Source organism: Sciurus vulgaris, assembly GCF_902686455.1.
Source record: "Sciurus vulgaris genome assembly, chromosome: 4".
Lineage (NCBI taxonomy): Eukaryota > Metazoa > Chordata > Mammalia > Rodentia > Sciuridae > Sciurus > Sciurus vulgaris.
The window spans coordinates 33,281,533-33,300,633 of NC_136464.1; the positions used below are offsets into that span (position 1 = coordinate 33,281,533).

General features: G+C 40.6%; 1 protein-coding gene across 50 annotated transcripts in view; it reads left to right on the top strand.

Moving 5' to 3' along the window:
* The window catches only part of SORBS1 (sorbin and SH3 domain containing 1), a 236,120-nt gene that overhangs the window by 75,663 nt on the left and 141,356 nt on the right, over nucleotides 1–19,101 (top strand). For 2 of the 50 annotated variants that reach the window (XM_079135999.1, XM_079136003.1), the window contains exon 3: nucleotides 13,789–13,920. The exons of the other annotated variants lie outside the window; for them this stretch is intronic. The gene's annotated coding sequence lies outside the window, so the exon portion shown is untranslated. The remainder of the gene's footprint in view (nucleotides 1–13,788; nucleotides 13,921–19,101) is intronic. 50 annotated transcript variants of the gene reach the window in all.

Sequence of the window (19,101 nt, forward strand, 5' to 3'; positions counted from 1 at the left end):
GGGAGGAAAACCTTGTCCTGAGGCTGCGAGGAGCTTTTCTCTGCCTGGTGCCAGGGTTACAACAGCCTTACCTCACTGCTTCCCCTTCCCTTTCCGGGTTTGTCCTAGTTTATCTTTGGATAGGGTAAGCATCAGCAACCGTTTCTAAGTAAATAGAGGAATCGTACATTCAGGGTTTGTGGTTTCAAGTATTCAGTGCCTTTTGCTTTAGCCTGTCCCTTTCTGGCACTGTCACTGCTACTGCTGTCTCCTTATTGCCTCAAATTAGCATGTGTGAAAGCCTAGCAGTGCACAATGGAAGTTTCCTTCTTGGGGAAAGCAGAATTGTCAGAGCATTGAAAAGGGAAGCCCAAGGAGAGAGAGAACTTGTCTGAACCATTTTGTCAGTGGGGAAAATAAAAAACAAAACAAAAAACTAAATCTGTTGGTTTCCACACCCTATCCTTAGAGAGGCATATTAGTTGGGGTGTGTAGAAATGCTTGTTTGTATATTTTCCATCCCTGAAACTTATTTCTGAACTTTTGGATAACACTTGACTTTTGAATGTGTTGTTTAGAAGTAAATTCTCAGCACGACTGAGGGTGGGGTGTGGCTCTTTCCTTTACCGCCTGTCCACGGTGACGCACTTTTGTGAGGTTGGTTCCAGATCACAACAGATCATCTGAACTCTCTCCCCATCACCCTTGATCCTGAATGCTCAGGGTCAGCTGGGGACTGAGCACTAGGGGCAGGGGGACCGGTGTGAACCTTTGGGTTCCTCTGTTAACTCACCAAATAGTCCACAGCTAAAACTGCCCATGGTGGTAAACATACTCTGGAGAGCAGGGTCTTCAAGTGCTACCCTGTATTAAGGAGCTGCACAACACTGCTTCCCCCGAGCTCGTTTGTGTTCCTCTCACTTTTTTTCCCCCAAAGTAGGAACTACATGATGTTCAGTGTCCCCTTTAGCTCAGAAATCCTGCTGCTTGGAACAAGTCCAGTGTCTGGTTTTAGGGATTTCTGAAGCCACTTTGGACCTCCTTGGCTTCCAGCCACAAGGGAGCCTCTGCTTCTCCCTGGGCTGGTCTTCAGTTCCAGGCACGGAGCTGGAAGTATATCAGCCAAGGATTTGAACTGTGTCAGGAAGTATTTTGATTTACTGTATTCTCTGCTTGGCATCTACTTATTTCCTTCAGGGACGCCCCCTTCCTTGGAAAAAAATAACTCCTAAGATGCTTGTCTGACTGATGAGCTAAGAAGGTTCCAACCAGGTGTTTCCATTCAGAGATCCTGGCTTGTCAGTCATAGGTCAGTGGGTGAGAAGGGTGCCGCCAAACTTAAAGCGCTCCTGTTCTCTTCCCCTCCTGTAGTGGTGGGCCTTGTGCTGGCTCGTTATGACAGTGACAGTCCTGAGACAGAAGCAGCTTTGAGTGTTCAAGGTCCTGACATGTAGGCATTTCTTTGTTTCTAGCCATTGTGCTGCTGAGCTACGACCTGAGAGATAGCTTCTAGGGGCTGGCTTCCAGGCACGTGCACCGGGAACTGGTTATGAATGGCAGAGTAGAAGGGCTCTGTGGAAGGCAGGGTCCCAGGACTGTGTTGAGATCCCATCCGGAAGATTTCTAAGGGTCACGATGAGGACCCTAACACAGCCAAGATGGTACTGCTCTTTCCAGTAGCCCTCTCATGTGGAGCGTGTGCTCAACCAAAGTACTACCAACACCCTTGTTTTCCCCTGCAGCCTGTAGATTTTGTATGTATTCATCTTAAATTTCATGTTGTTAAAATAACATTAGGCCTAAAAAAGAATCATTTTCCTTATAATATTACTGTTTTAGAAAAAAATTCATCTTATTAGATTCTGTTCATTTTATGACCTACAAATAACTTTTAAAATCCAGCTCTTGGCATCTAACAAAGTACTGATTCCTCCCTCATTTTGTCTCCTCTAGGCACAGGTTGTTGATCAAGATGTATAGACAGGGAGACGTCCATTGAATGCAGCTAGATGGTGAAACTTCGGGATGGTGGTTTAATAACATGTGCCTAGTTGCCCGTATTCACAGGGATCTCAAAGGGACTCCAGTAATGTCTGCCTCAAGTGAGGTTACACTCATGTGAACTATTAGTCCAATAAATATAACTTTAAAAGGAAATTGACTGAGTTGGTACTTGTTTGTGGTGAACCTGTTAGTTTGTGTCAGTCACCGTGTTCTTTTCTTAGATATTCACCTATTTAATTTTTCAAGATTCTTTTCTGAATCCCAATGCCAGGCATCCTGGTGTATACTTCTAGAGCCTTCCTTTTGTTAATTTTTCACTATCATTTCTCTTCTCAGGGGGTTTTGTTTTTTGTTTTGTTAATTTTTATAATTTTATTTGTTCTAGTTATACATGACAGTAGAATGCATTTATACATTTTGATAAATTATACATAAATAGAATGTAATTTCTCATTTTTCTGATTATACACATTGCAGGATCACGTCGGTCATGCAGTCATACATGTACCTGAGGTAATAATGTCTGTTTCACTCTACAGGATTACTGACAGCACTCACCAATGACAGTTCCTTTAGCTGTCTATCCACGCTGTCCATCCATGTGTTTCATTTGAGTCTGAAAACCCGAGGGTACTTAAAGCTGCAGTGGCTCTCCTGGCTCTGCACCTGCCTTCTGTTTCAGTCACCTTTTACCAGAGTCGCCCTTTCCAGAAAAATCATTCTCTTTGATGGAGGAGGTGGGAAACAGCACAACCTGATTTCTCTTACAGTTTTATCCACCTCAAGCAGGCCTGTTACCTGCTTTTCTTCTTGCTCTGATCATACCCTTAAAACAACAACAAAAAAATAAAACCCTGTCCCCGAAGAGGGTTTTTACATTTCTCACATGTTTCAACTCATCCAGACTTTAGCCTCTTGAACAGCCTTCTGGCCAATAAATGTTATTGTCCTTTGTTCATCTTTGACTGTTTTCCTTCTTGTGGCCCAGACATGCAAATAGAGCATTCCAACGCTTCTTTCCAGGCTCCTGACTTCCCCACCCTCATTCGATCACAGTTTCTCTTCAAGTTAAGATAACCTCTTGCCCTTCCAAGAACTTTGCTTTTACACCATCTGGTTCTGTCTAATTTTATGACTGGCTCTCTTGGCTGCCTGGTATAATTGTGTAGGATCAAGGTACTGATGCATGACAGGATTGAGCCCTGCCTATCACCCAGAACTCTCTTCCCTATCCTTACTCCCTAAGAGACCAGCTCTTCAGAACTCCCACCCAGGGCAGGGCTCAGCTGTAATCACCCATATTTCTACTAGGGTTAAATGTCTGGAGAATTGGGGCCCCTCCCTGCACTGAGGCACAAGCCAAGGCCACCCAGTCCCTAGGTCAGAGACCAAAGGAAAGAACAGGTCAGGGATGGGTTCTTGGAGAGAACAGCCACCTGCTGGGAAGTAGAACATTTGGGGAAGAGGGGTGTGGAATGGAAAGTCCGAGATGACTCTGAAGACCCTCAGGTCTGTAGTCCCTGGTTCTACAACGGTGTTGGGCCAGTGCCCTCTCTTGGAGTCACTCATTGTATTTTGAGATGACTTAAGTCCAAGGAGGAGCACTGCCCTGGTGCCTGTAAGTGCCTCATATTTCCTCATTTAAGACTTGCCTTGCCTATGGAGAAAAGCACCTCAATTCCATCATTACAGATTCAGGATCATTAAGACTTGGGCTGGATTGAAATTTATCTCTTTATTCTCTGTGAAAAAGAATTTAAAGAGAAAAACAGTGAGGGATGTTTGATTTAAGTGAAGCTTTTTAAAGAACCCACTTTAGGAATGTACATTTGCATACAAACAATGAAAGTGCTAATTAAAATGATTCTCACATAGTCCTTTCAGCAGTGCAGAGACTGCTGCTTGGCAACACTTACACAGTGCAAGTGAGTGTACTTGGGAAATAATAAAATGTGGCTCCATCCACCTAATCAACCAAGACAGATTGTGTGCTTTTTATTTGCAAGGCACTGACGGGAACCACTGTGGAGGGGGTCAGGGCACCAAACCTCATGCTTGCCCTGCGGGGTAAGTGTCTAAGGGCTGTCCTGGGAGGTCGCACTGCGGGAAAGGAAGTCCAGGAGGAGCCAGGTCAACTTGGCCAACTTAATTACCTTGGGAGTTGAATGGTTGCAGGAATAAACAGAGTACCAGAAATGTCCTGTTGAAGGCACCTGCTCACATTGCTTTAGAAGGTTAACATTCTGTCCTGCAGGGCTTAGTCCCCTTCACGTTGAGTAGTACAGTTCCCTTTGGAAGCTATAGCCCCCGTGTAGAGTGTTTCTGTCAACATCACCCTTTGGGGCATCAGCTATCACTGGGCACCTGCTGTTTGAGCCTGGGACTTTGTTCTGGGGAGTGTGGGTGGGGCTGATCTTGCCTGGAGTTGATGCAAAACCCCTTCAGACCCTGGGGGAACAACTGCCACCTTATCTACCCCCCCCCCAAAAAAAAAGTATTTTAGAACACAGAGCCTTGAAGCACAGTAGATGCACAGATGCAGAGTAAATATTTGTAGATTGAAGTTTATTAACTCTGCGACTTGAGTGCAGGTCGTGAGTTACACATACTCTGTTTTGAATCCTGGCTCTCTGCCACTTGCTGGCTCTGTGGTCTTGGCTTGTGCTTTATCTCCTTGAGCCTCATTTCCCTCGTTTGTGAAATTGGAATTAATATAAGAGTAGTCATAGTACAATATTGATATGATGATGATGATGAGAGGCTGTATAACATAATGCATGGTGGCATGCACTCTGGAGTTGAACTGCTGAGGTTCAGATACCACCTATGAGTTCTATAAGCCCGGCAAGTTAGTGAACCTCTCTAGGCCTTAATTTTCTTATCTGTGAAATAGGGATGATAATAGTACCTTTATCAGAGGATTGCTAAAAGGATGAATTATAAAGCACTTCATACCTGGCATGAGAATGTTATATCAGTGTTTGCTAAGACTTCAATCCTAAGAAAATATGTATTTCATTTGGTTCTTTTTAGAATTCCTGAGAGGTTCAACATCAGGCAGGTATTGCTCCCCACCCCTCATCCCCTATTTGTTGTTACTTTTTACATTTGAGGGAGAAAAATGACATTCTAATGGGTTAAAGTGTTTTGCTGAAGGGAACATAGCCAGTGAATGTGGGAACTGGGTACTTGCTGTTAAAGTAGCTTCAAGTGCATCATATACATTTATGGAGGATAGATGCATGAAAATATTAACCCTTTAATCCCATGCATCTGGAGGCAGGTGAGGAGTGTGTCCCTCTCTTCTGTACTACCCCCCCCCCGCTGCCACCCCAGACCTGCTGCTGCTGACATTGTCTGCCAATTATGGCTTTGAGTTTATGCCCTCAGTGGGGTCTCAGGGACTTACTAAGGTAGCCAGTCTAAACCTCTTCCAGATTCTAAAAGTGTTAGTCCTGCTCTCTGACTGGACTTCCTTTGGAAACCAAAAGAGTCTATTGCATTTCGATACCTGATTTCAGAGTCCCTTAAAGGAGCTATTTCCTTTGGGGGAAGCCCAGGCTAAACAGGAAGGTTTTTTCTCCCTGACGTTTATATTTGGGGTTGAAACTCATCATTGCTTGTGAGAAATTTAATTAGTAAAGCAGTGTATTGGGGCATGTAAAAATGGTTTTAAAATACTTGCTGATCTCTTATCACTTAGGCAGGTATCTTTAGATTAGAGGTTTTTGTGTTCACAAACATGGGTACGTTTAAAAAAGACTGCAATGTGAGGGGTTAAAACAAATATTATCATATATGAGCAATGAAAGGTGATTTGGTACTTAAGTCCTATTTTTGAGCTCTGGAATTCAATTCCTTCCTGTTGCCAGCTAAACCTGGGGCTGATGTATTAGATGAAAATATATTCCTATCTTCAAACGTGGACAACAGGACATTCTGTCCTCCAAATTTCAGTGTTTGAATTGGGTGTTGCAGGAAACTTGGCACCCTCTATTTCTTTTCAAAATAATAAACAGACATGATGTGGCCTCATGTTTCATCTGATGGGGCTTAGATGCTATTGCCTCATAGTGGCTGATTCACAGACAAATGGAAACTAATTATAGTAGCTTAAAAATAATATCCCTGTTTAAATTTGGCAAGGCAAGATGCCGTGCATGTTTTGTAGGACATGAGAGACTCTCTTTAGTAGCATGGAGGTGACATATCCATTTCTATTTTAGCCACATGGTGGTTGTGCTGCTACATTACCTGCCACCTTTATTTTATTTTTTAGATTTCTGTCATTCTTTCTCACACACCCCATGCACAAATATTGATGTGCCTCTTCCTAAAATCGACACAGGGAGGTCTTTCCCACTGTCTGTGCACTTCATTTAAAATAAACAAGTGTCTTGTTTGAAGAAAGTAGATAGCTTGTTTTTTAAAATTAATTTTGTGATTAATTTTTTTTAGTTTTAAATGTTCAGAATCTGTATTATGAAAAATTGCAGAATGTTTTTTACTTCTTTCTGTAGGAAGAATAGAGGATTTTTGTCATAGATTCTTCTGATCTTTTTTACTCTGCCTACCCATTCCACTGTGAATTAGATTGGAAAACAGTTTTGATTCATTTTAAAATTTGCTTTAAATGAATCAATGATACATGACCATGAACAAAATTTTAAAATTAGGGAAAAGTTTGCAGTGAGAAGTATATCTTCCATATCTTCTTTATCTGACTCTGTCTTCAGAAGCAATTCTGAGTATGTTTTCTTATATACTATCCTGGAGATTCTCTCTGCATTTAGGAATACATGTTTATTTTCTCCATACAAATGACGTCATACTATCCACAGTATGTTGAGCTTTGCTTTTTTTGATTCTTTATAATCTTGAAGGTCATTCCACATTGCACATTGAGCTTCTTCATTCTCTCTCCCAGCTCGCTAGTTTTCCATTGAGTGTATGTGTCATAACTCATAATTGCCTATGAATGGCTTTTAGACTGTCTTTATCTTTTGCCCATAAAATTATGGTAAAAATGAATTATCTTGTGCATCTGCTTCAGAAATGATAATGTATCTCACAGCAGAATGCTAAAACCCAGGGTCCTGGATTTAAGTCCTAGTTTCTCCTTTTATTATTGAATTGTAGTCTTGGCTATTTTTTAAAATCTGTCTGTGCCTCAGTTTCCTCATTTGTAAGGTTATATTTATTATGCATGTTATAATTACAAACACTAATTTAGCTGGACATGGGAGCACATACCTGTTCTCTGAGGCAGGAAGAGGGTAAATTCAAAGCCAGCCTTAGCAACTTAGTGAAACCTTTGGCAATTTAGTGAGACCCTGTCTCAAAATAAAGAATAAAAAGGATTGGGGATGGAATTCAATGGTAAACCGAGTCTGGGTTCAATCCCTAGTACCTACCAAAAAAAAAAAATACCAAAACAGAACGTCTGATCTGTATAAATGTATAGATGAGTGCTGGGTCTGTTGATGGATTTGTACTTACTAGTGTTGTTGTTTCATGTGATGTGGAAACATGCATCCTAAAATGAAATTACCTGTACGTGTTTCTATACTACTTTCAGTGGCTTTTAGAAGCCATAACAGTTTTTTGGGTCTGTGGGTTGTATCTGTCTCCTTGATTTACTCAGAGCCCATGTTATCTGCCTGGCCTCCATTTCCTTATTGCTTTTGTGTAACGTCCTAGAGGGGAAAAGAAAAGATGGTGTTTTAGGCTACTGTATTCATGGGTTAAAACACCTTTTAGTGCATAGAATGCATTGTCAATGGTGATCTTTTTGAACACATTGTCCAATTTTCCCTCATACATAACTATTTTAGAACTTTGCAATACGTAAATGTTTGCATGTAGGCAACTATACAGCTCTTGTGTATGTGACTCCTTATTTATTGAATGATGTCACCAGACTTTCAGGTGTAAATTGAACCTTAGAACAGGTTAGAAAGTATACATACTCTGATTTAGTTAATCAGACGTTCTGGGGTCCTACATGATCTTAATTCTTATATAATGAAAGACCACTGCTTTTGGGATTCAAACTGGAGCCCAGATCCCCTTGGTTGGTGTTTGCTGACTGTTTGATCTTCGGCAAGTCACTTAAGTTTCCAGAGATTGGTTCTCCATTTACAGATGGATCCACCTCACAGGGCTTTCTGAGGATGACATGAGAGAATAATGAAAGACTGACAGCTTGTGGCACAGAGCAGGTGCTCATGGACCATCTGTTCTTCTCTTCCATCTCCTGCTCTCTTCTTCCTCCTGCCCCACCAGAGCCCCCTGTAACCTCCTCCACCTTAATTAACCTCAGTTGTTCTTCTTGTCCACTCTTCTGAATCATGCCCTGTGGTTTACCATTTGCTTTCTCTTCTTTAACTATGAGGGCAGTTTGTATCTCAATTGTTGTCACTTGTGTCCAACTTTATTTGAGTTAACTGAATGTTAATCCATTAATGCCTGCAAGTGAGGGAAGCAGAGGGAGGTTTACAATCTCCTACTCCTCTGAAGTCTTCACTATTTCTTTGAAAGCAGTCGCTAGTAACAGCATTGCCAATTTGGAATTGGGGGCACGGTGATTTGTGGTAGTCCCTGAATGATCATAGAGAACTTCCATTCTATTCCGTCGGCCTCAAAAGGTCCTCTGAGGTGGACCCATTTGGAAATGGAGAACCAAAACCCCAGAAACTTAAGTGACTTTCCTAAGGTCAAACAGCCAGGCAGGGGATTTGGGCATGAATTTGTCTGAATCCAAAAAGTGGTGATTTTTGGTGACCTAAGACTTGATTATTCCTTTGAGGAATTTTGCCATGGCCCACTCTTGAAATCCTTTTCCCAGATACTCTTGGTGGTGGTAGAAGTTGTTATGAAGGAATGGGGTGGGACATCAGAGTTCCATAAAAAGGCACTTAACAGGAGCCGGTTTTGACTCTTTTACACCCCCTCTTCCAAAGAAAAGCATGAGCCAGTTGGCTTGCAGTGGCCACCTAGGCTGATTCTTTAGTTCATGTTAAAGATGATCTTTGGGCAGCCAGGCCAAGGAGGCCAGCCGGAAAAGGAAAGCTATAGGTGGAAAGGGAACAGAAAACCTTTGCCAGCTCTAAATCATTGATCTGGGGAGTAGCTACTCTATTTAGCACTGAGTGTTTTGCTGTGAATTTTTGAAATAGCCAGCACACCCATATGCAAATGTGAGAACCCGAGAGCGCTCCAAGAGCATCCAGGTCCCTTCCAGCTCCAAGGCTGGGATTCTGTAAACAAAACCTGGCATAACAGGAGCCATTGTTTCCACTTGCAATGCTCTCCCCATTCCTCTTTTTCTACCTCAGGCCTCCCTAGCCTATAAGCTGTACTCAGTTTCCACTGTCCAGCTTTGCACTTCTTTTGACTTTGGACCATTTGACTGGTGTTAGATATAGTGTTATGTGTAGAACTGTTGTTGATTGAACCTGTCATAATTCAGGCATTTTCACAGTTGTGCCTAGGCTTCCCCACTAGGTCTTCACCCTTTAGGGCAAGGTGTGACCATCCTCTGCCCGGCTGAAGATGGGTATAGTTCGGTGCTTCTCCAAGTGTTCTTCATAGCTGCAGCACCTGGGAACTACTAGAAATGCACATCAAACCCATTGAATTAGAAAGTCTGGGGTGGACTCAGCTGTAGACTGTTTAACCAGCTCTGCCGGTGATTTTACTGTGTGCTGAAGTTTGAGAACTTCTGATAAGAGAAGGGACCTGGAGGTCCACAAAGACCTGGGGTTCAAGCCAGATCCAAAATTTACAATCTGACCGACCTTGGGAAAGTGAGTTTTTTCTTCTTTCTCTCTCTTTCCAGGGGTATTTTGTAGAAATCTTTTCTGCAGGTTGTTAGTGGATGCCCTGTGGATAAAGATGGGCAAGGGCTTCTATGGTCAAATAAGTCCAGGAAATGCTGCTTTAGCAATTTAAACAGGATTGTGTGTGTCTGAGACAAGGCCCCTCTATGTGGCCCAGGCTGGCCTTGAACTCCTGATCCTCTTAACCTTCCAGTAGTTGGGACTACAGGCATGCATGGGTGTGCCCAGTATAAATAGGATTCTTTATGGCAAGATTTTCAGATACCTAAGTATGTTATTGAGGGTTTTTGAGTCTCTGTGAAAGGCTGTTGCAAACTTGCTAGACTCTGGAACACCTTTTCTGCCTCATACCTGAAGATTTTTCTGGGAACAGAGTTTTGTGAAACACACTTGGGAAATGCTGGCCCACCTAATCTGAGGGCATCTAAGAGAGCTTTGAGTTTCAAGATTTTATGACCTTGTAAATCAGTGAGAAATTCAGAAACTTTAAGTGCAGATTAAGTCAGACATATTGCCAGCATTTATAACTTGGGTAAGCCAAACTTATTGAGACAGTATGGAAGTAACCAAACATTGAAGAGTAGAGAGTTATATTCTTTTAAAAAGGCAAAAAAAATTTTTTTTGGAGGGGGAGTAGAAAACAGGGGCAAAGTAGGAAAGAAGGAAAATGTCATTTACTGAGCATTTTGGATGCCTGACAGGAAACATATGGCACATTCAAGTCAGGTAATTTAAGAAAATTTTAATAAAGGAACTATTTTTAGGTGTGTGTGTGGGGCTTGGGAAAAGCATCCCTAGTGACGCAGGACTCAGTTACTTTCTGTACGCTGGGTTTTAGATGGACCACATTCGGTCACCATCATAACCCCAAGGGGTAGGTGTTGTTATTGCACACTTTGTAGAAGAGGAAAGGAAGCTCTAAGGGGGAAAGCTGATCACCCAGTCAGCAGCTGAGACACCAAGGAGAGCAGACACCGACTACTGCCAGATCTGTAGCCCTCTGCTCTCCATTGCACATCCCTTAGGCCAGGCGCCCTCCCTTCCTCAGTCTTCCTCAGTGACGGGGCTGAAAACACTGCTTTCTAGAAGCTCCTGTTCTGAGCTAGATCTCTTACACTGGGCAATCCCTAGACAAGAGAATTGCACCGACGGCAAATGTGTTAATTAACAACATAAGTATGCAGATTACTTATACCGGGAAGAGAGAAAGATTGTAAACCTGCAGTTCCATGGGTAGGTGGGTTGGTGATATGGAGATTCGTCATCCATCTTTTTCTGGGATCTGCCCATCCTAGAATATCTTTTGGAGGAGACGGAAGCCAAGTGAAGGACATGAATGACGCAGCTTAGCTTACAGGGACTGGAAGATAGGGAAAAATTTTCAGACATGTGGCATAGCCTGAGAGGGCTTGGCAGGGGGAGTAGAATGAAAGGGTGCGCTATTCATGGGTGTGTTAGCCAAATAGAGATGGGGTAGTGGGTGGACAAGAAGTTGGCAGAAGCTGTCTTGATGAGATCTGAGGATGTCTCTGGCACCAGGTTTTATATCTGGGTCATGTTGGTCTAGAAAAGTCTCCTTAGCCCAGGACTTTTGTTTGAAGATGATAAAGGCTGAATTTCCTAAGAATTGATCTTTACTTCCCCAGGAAATTTCAGAGTATGTCTATGAATTCTTAATTTTACTGAAGTCCTAAGAAAATGTAAAAATCATGTTCCTGTGGGAATTTTTTCCCCTCTCAATTTGAATGGATTGGCCTTTAATGTTCAGTTACAATACCTCTTATAATTAAGTACTTTCTATTACAAAAATAAAAACACCTCTCAAATACTACGCACAAGACCTGCCTTTGAGAACATCTGGTAAAAATAACAAGTTGCTTGGAAAGCTGATTCTCAGATAGACCCCCACCTCTTGGTTAGCGGGGAGTCCCTGTAGTAAGCCTTTATTTCCTGTTGCTTCCACCCAGCGGGTCCTTCATGGAAATATTTCACATGTTTCCTCAGGCAGCAGGGAACTTTGAAGGGCAAACAGAGAGCTGAGGCTCCAGATGAGAACAGGGATTTGCCTCTGCCCATTAGCGCCTTAGGGTGCGTGGAGAGCCAGCCTGGGCCTCGCAGCTTTGAGGCTGGGCCAGCTCCCTGCCCTAAACTGCTGAAGATTCCAGCTCTCTCCAGGCTTGAGCAAGGCCCAAACTTGCCACACCTCTGTCTCTTTTTACAAGAGAGATGTTTTTAAATGGTCTTAAATGTCAGATGTTTTTTTCCCCTCCACAACCTGCCTCTGACAACTCATAAATTATTCTACGGTAAAACTGTAATAGGAATGTTTAGAAAATGAGAAATTCTAGTCTATGGAGTTATATTGCTGCTAGTCCCCAAACCTCTTCTTTTTCCACCCTACTACTGATTGAAAAATATCGTTATAAAGATGATTTTCTTGAAACAATATTTGAGGCTGTCTTCCAAAACGCAGATCCCAAGTTCCTACATAATGCTGTATGTTAGTTTGAACTATTGATATTTCCACGTGATATTTGACTATTTTTGACATTAAAAAGGCTGTTTGAGATGGTTTGCTCTGATGATAATATAGAAAGTGTAGGAGTTTGAATTCAGTGTTTTCTGACCTCAGAATAGACTTAGAAAGTTCTTTTTATAAAAGAGAAATCTGTGATATGCACCTTTCTCACCATTTGTTTCTTTCTCATGAATATGGGGAATTTAAGATTCTGGCTACAGAATTGACATTATTGTTCAAGCTGCTTCTGCTGTCACATTGGCTCCACAGCAGAGGCTCTTGCAAGTACACGTCACATGTGTGGCTGTAGACATAATCAGTTCTGTGTCATGTGCACAGGCTTCTTTGATAAGCCTGTGAATCTGCCTTTTGTGGTTTTTCGGAATGTTATGACTTAAGTTATTTTTATTTTTTTTTTATGCTTACTGACTTGATTTATTCAGTTAAAGATTTCTAAAAAATTGGAGTTTAGGGAGGATTTTGTTAATGTTACAAAGAGATGGAAAATTTGAACCTGGGCTGTCCTAGCAAGTCTGGGATATATGGTACAACCTGGAATTATCACGAATGCCCAGCATGTTCTCTAGATGCCTTTAGCCTTTTAGAAGATAAGTATTATGAAGGATGCTTGCATACTTTATTTCATTTCATGATATTTCTCTTTCTTTAAAAGTTGAACTTCCTGATTAAACAATATATTTCATTATCTAGAACATTCTGGTAATTCTTTGTGGATGTATCTAGAAGAAATTCCAAAAATGATGGTTTATTTTCTAGTACCTTTTTTTTTATATAAAATCAAACAGCAACATATTTACTGCCCCTTTATTACACCAAAGCGAGAAAGAATATTTCAGAAAGAATATTTTCATTAAATATAGAATTTTGCTCCTCTTTAAACATGACATTGTCCCTACAGTCTGTCTGTGGAAAGGTGAAGCCGGTTTGCTGTGTCTTGATGCAAGGCTGCATCCTTTGGGAGAAGTAGCCCTGGATAGGCAGGTGGAAGTCCTTGTTTTAGTCCTGACCAGGTCCCACACTCACTTTGACCTTGTGGGCAAGCTTCTCCTTCCCACTTGGACTATAGCAAAGATGTCAAAGTAGACCATTTCTAAGGTCCTTTACAATAAAACATACTCAACAATGATTTCTTTTGAGTACTTTACATATGTAAGGTGTAAGATAGTTCCAGGTAAGTGTGAGTTTCTTAATTCCTGGAAGTTTTAAAGGTCCCTCGTGGCTAGATAACTGACCACTCCTCAGTATGTACGTATCGAGTATGATGATGAGCAGAGAAAGGGCCAGAATACAGAACGTGCTGAGTACTGGGCCCCACCTTCAGGGAATGGTGCTTGGTTTGGGGCAGAATAAATGCTAAAGAATCTGTCACATACATAGAGCAACGAATGGGTTAAATCAAGTGCCTTAACAGTTATTGTTTCTCAGGTGATCGTACCATGACCAGCTCCATGCCAGGTGCTTCTGTGTGCTTCACCTGTATCATCCCAACCAAGCCTTGTAAACACCACAGGAGATGAAGACTGTGTTTATCCCATTTTACAGAGGAAAATAACTGAGGTAATTTGCCCAAGGCTCCAGAGCTAATACATGGTGGAGCTGCTATTTTAATTTGAGCCTATATTTTAAATCACTGTGTTTCTGAGGGAAGATGAAGATGTGGATAGAGAGATACAAAAGATCTCTCTCATTAAAAGAAACACAGAATTGCCAATGCTTAGCAATGGAAAGAGACAGGTCCATTTATGACCATGGGTCACCCATGTGGGCCCATTTCCTTCTGATTCTCTCACCTCGATTGCCTGCTGCTCTGCTGGGTCCTGCAGAGTACTGCCTCTCCATTAAGACTTTGGCACAAGCTGAGCCAAAAGCCCCTTGCCAGCCTCCTTCAGCACTTCTGCCAGGGCTAAAAGGAGTGTGTTTACTGGAACTGGGGATATCTCTGCCACTTGAGTTGACAAATGCCAAGTCAGGGGAATAAACAACTGGACCCAAACAGCTGCTTGGGACTAGGGGTTGACTCCATGGTAAAACTATGGAAAGGTTTTAAAAATTTCTTTCCAAAATTTCCCAAACTTCATTTCACTTTAAACTGATAGCTCACGTTTAATGCCTCCATTTGATGAGCTAAAAAATTCCAGCTTTGGAATTTATGCTGTGAAGACTCAAAGTGACCAATTTGAAGAATCCCTAACTAGCGTTAGTTTATTTCTTGGATGGAAGGGGTCACTTGTAGCTGCTCACGGGCCTCAGCACAAGCTTCTGTTTATTGTCACTCTTTCAGCATTCAGTAATGGACAATGTCCAGGCATCACATGGCTTTATAAACAAAATCTCTATCTAGCCGTTAAGCAGCCTCTGTGCCTTGGATTTTAAGCGTCTTGGGGCAGTGATACCGCAGAGCTCAGTGTGTGCACCAAACAGGCCCTCCGTTAGTGCTGGGTGAATTCATTGAGTGATTTGTTTAGTACATTCTCTTAATTACCATAAAAGTAAATGCAATGGACAGATATTTTAAAATAAGGGGAGTGGAAGAAAGGGAAATGCAAAGCACAGCTCTGTAGTATGAGGAAGGACTTAAGAGCCTTGGGATTGAAGGTTGGGTTGGGTTTTACCTCACAATTTTATCACTTCATGGTAGTCAGACCCTGGCGAAGATACCCAATCACTACTTCTTTTCTAAATTTTTGGTTATAAAAAGGTTATTGGGATTAAAGAGGATATGATACTAGGATCCCCCTGCCATACACACATGGCAATACATAAAATACATCAGATTTGAATACTTGAAAAGAAATGGGAAGCATAACTTGAGAGGGTACCATCTCCACCCCAAAGAAAAGAGGTTGACATGTTGCAGGGTGGTGTCATATTCCAGGTCACCTTGCAGTCATCTCTGTCAGGGGCAGGTTCACCAGGCCATGAGATTTCTAAAGTCTGGAACACTCTTTTTTATATAGAAAAGCTGCCGCATTAGAACCCTATTTCAAACCTTTTCTAGCCATGGGGATAATACTTAGGAGGCAGTACTATACATACACTATGATCATAACCAGATAATACAGAGAAAGAGTACAAGGAAATTAAGCAAAAACATATGAGGTTGTGTTAGGGTAGTGTAATTATGGGTCTTTTTCTGATTTTCAAATGTTTGCTTGTGTGCTCGTATTTCTTTAGTAGTTTGAAAAATGCTTTTAAAAAATAATCTCTTTTTTTAAGCTTTACTCTTGAAATGAGATAAAAAGTGTTAATACTTGAACAACCGCTTTGAAATTTTTATTTTAATGACCTTTTTAATTGCATTTTTTATGTTTTCTTTAGAGAAAGGGTCTTGCTGAATTTCTTAGGGCCTTGCTAAGTTGCTGAGACTGACTTTGAACTCACCATCCTCCTGCCTCAGCTTCCTGAGCTGCTGGGATTATAGGCATGCCCCTCTGTGCCCACTAATTGCATTTTTATAAGAAATTATTTTCTGTTGCTTAATAGTTAATAGGACTGTATTTGGTAAAAACACATTGAGAAGTTGGGAGTTTAAGAGTTTGATACAAAATTAAAACTTTCCCCTTAAATAATATGACAGGATAAAGTAAGAATGGAGTATTAGAAATCAAAACCCGTCTAACTAGAAAATAAACATTTGCTCGTTAGATGGCATCAACATTTTTAAGATTTTAGTTATCTTAAAAATATGATATAAAATGGTCTTAAATTTAGGATTTATTCCATTTGAATTCTTTGCTTTCCCAAATATCCAGCTTCAGCATATTTAAGTTAATAAATGAGTATGCTTCTAGTAAATTTTTTCATTTGGAAACCACATGCCAGACTATGTGCAGATGGGACAGCCGTCCTGACTGGCAGGCACTGCAAGTAAAATTACATTCACACATTGTTTTATTCACTGTGAACATTTTGCAGGAAGAAAGGGAAAAACTGTCTCCCTGCTTAAATGAAATTCTGACACAATCAGTACGAATTATAAATTATATTTAAATTGATGGAACAAATTCATAAACATTTCCAGCTTTGTGTGATGGGCTGGGATTGAGCATGGGCATTTACTACTTGGTGCTATAAGAACTTGCTCGTATTGACTGGTGTTTCCAGTCTAGAAACTACATTTGGAGCTGTGGGACTGGAGTTGTAATTCAGTAGTAGAGCACTTGCCTATCATGTTCAGATCCCTGGGTTCAATTCCTAGCACTGCAAAAACCAAAACAAATAAACAAATAAACTTCATCTGCCAGAAAAGTATATTCCAGGGCACCTTCTGAATCAACGAATCTGGGAGCAGAGTCTATAGTGTGTGTTTCAATTAAGTGCTTCCTTAAGTAATCGTTGAATAGCTTGCATTTTGCATTTTGCAAAGATTAAGTTGTTATCTGAATTGAAAATGTTTTTAAATCCAGAGAATTCAACTTTACAATGAAAATTTCAGAATGAAACTGATTTATTTGGGGATATATTTATTTCTTTTTTTCCCTAATCTGAATGAGATTTGAGATTTCAAGGCACTCCGAACAGTGTTTTAAATTTGTACAATATAATCTATTTTTGAAGTACAAATTTAAAATTTAGTTGAAGGGTACATGTGGGAATAATTAAAAATTGTTCCTGCTGGGTTTTTTTCTGAATTCTTTAATTCATCATTATTGCCTAGGAACAGCACTGCAAGTAGCAATTTAAAATACTTTTCCAGTATGCATAAGAAGAAAACTTACATTTGAGAAAAATCATTGATTAAGCCATCTGGGAATTTATAAAACAATACATCTGGAAAAAATTAATAAATTTGGAGGAGAGGGAATGAAAGAATCCAGTGTTGTATTAAGAATCATAACCAATATTTAAATCAATAAATTGATGTAATTTATTTTGGAGTAAAAGTAACATCACGTACCCAGTTCTCTGAAAAAGACAATGATGGTTTTCTTAGGGCCTTCTAACCACATATTTACATGAAACAGCATTTTTGGCTTTTCAGGTAATGAAATCAAAGCCAAAGACAGTTCGAGTCTGGCTGTACTCTCTCCAGATATTGTTTAAGAAATAAACAAACAAAAAATCAGGAGATGAGAAAAACAATCACTTTGCTTATCTTACAATTTCTTTGACTTTAAAATTGATTTCACATATCTGTGTTTAAATACAATTCCTTGATGGCATTTGTATAGATTTCAGTGATAAAAGAATGAAATGATTTAAACAAAACATTTAAATCTTCGTATAGTGAAAAATTTTATATGTAGTTGGATCTATATAATTTTAATGATTCCTGTGATTTTTTTTTCTCCCATTGAAGTATTGTTTGGGCCGGGAAACCGTCCGCTGTTTTGCTTATCTTGGGGACTCCCCGTCCCTCTGCCTTATCTTCCTCCATCTGGTAACCCTCCCTGAAGGCAGTGGGGTGAGGGGGACTGGAATGTGAATCTGACACGTCCTGCAGAGAAACCACTTTATTTCTTGGTCAGGCAGCATTGTGCTTTTCAGCTCCTGGGAAGTCCCTGCTGCTGCAAAGGGGTCTTCAAATTGGAAGAGCCCCACTCTAGGATGATTTTCTTATCTTTCTGACAGTTGCCTAAAACTCTTCCTTCTAACACTGTGATGTATGAGTTCCCATGACCCAGGCACTCAGTTTATTTTTTTAGCTAGGAATTTCCAGAGCCACTGCTGGGTTGCCCTTTGCTTTCCTGGCAGCTGGCTCCACTCTGAATTTAATGAGGTTGCTGAGCTGAGTGACCAAGGAAGGGTTTCCCCCATTAGAAGGACTCAGCACTTGTTTGTGTTCTTGGGTGACTCCAAGAAAGGGCCTTTCCAGCCAGTTTTCAGGTGGTCAGCATCTAGGGCATGTTCCTGAGCCCACCTGCTTCTCTTTTTGTCTTTTTGGACATGCAACTTTTGGAGTCACTGGGATTTTCTGTCCCTCTTTACTGGTGGGACAGTTTAGCAAGCCCTTGGCAAACTTGCATCGTCATTCTGGATTTCATGCTACCCACGGCCTAGCTGCACCTGATGCTCTGCTTTTGAGCTTGCTGGTTAGTTCTTAGAGCTGTGATATTAGCAGATGGGAATTTGAAATGCTTCATTACCATTCTGAGAGTTCAAGTATTTTTCATTTCTGTGTTTAGTAAGTTTTAAGCGCATATTTTAGCTTTTTTCCCCTTGTGATCTAGTGTGTTTACTTAGACTTTACATTTTTACAGAAGAAAAATTTATTTTTGTACTTTTATTATTAAACAGATATGGAAAAAGTCTACAATTATATGCTTCTTAAGCTGGATTTTCTCCAGAAGTGTGATATATTCACTAAACTCCACAAATACTAAAGCTCCCTTTAAGCAGATTGGGAACCAACCCAAGAGTTCTAAAGTTACATTTTTTTTTTTTCCTGAAGGGTTTTTGTTACAGACTTTTAAAAAGGGGGAATGGGGATACTTGTATGGTAGCCTATCCTTTCCCACATCTACAGTCTTAAAAATGCCCTCTGTTAGACTTTATGGTAGTTTGATTTCCAGATTGCAAGGCTTACTGTGAATTTTAAGGGTGAGATCCATTTTGCAATGCCACTCTTAGCAAACTTTGATTGAATGAATTAATGAATTCAGAAGCACCAAAGGGCATTTGTTTGTGGACTTACTTTAAATTAATGGTTTATTTATTTATTTACAAAAAGGAAAATGCCTTTATTCCCTAAGTTAGTGTTATAAGATTTTATTTTCAGAAGCATTTGGACTTATATAT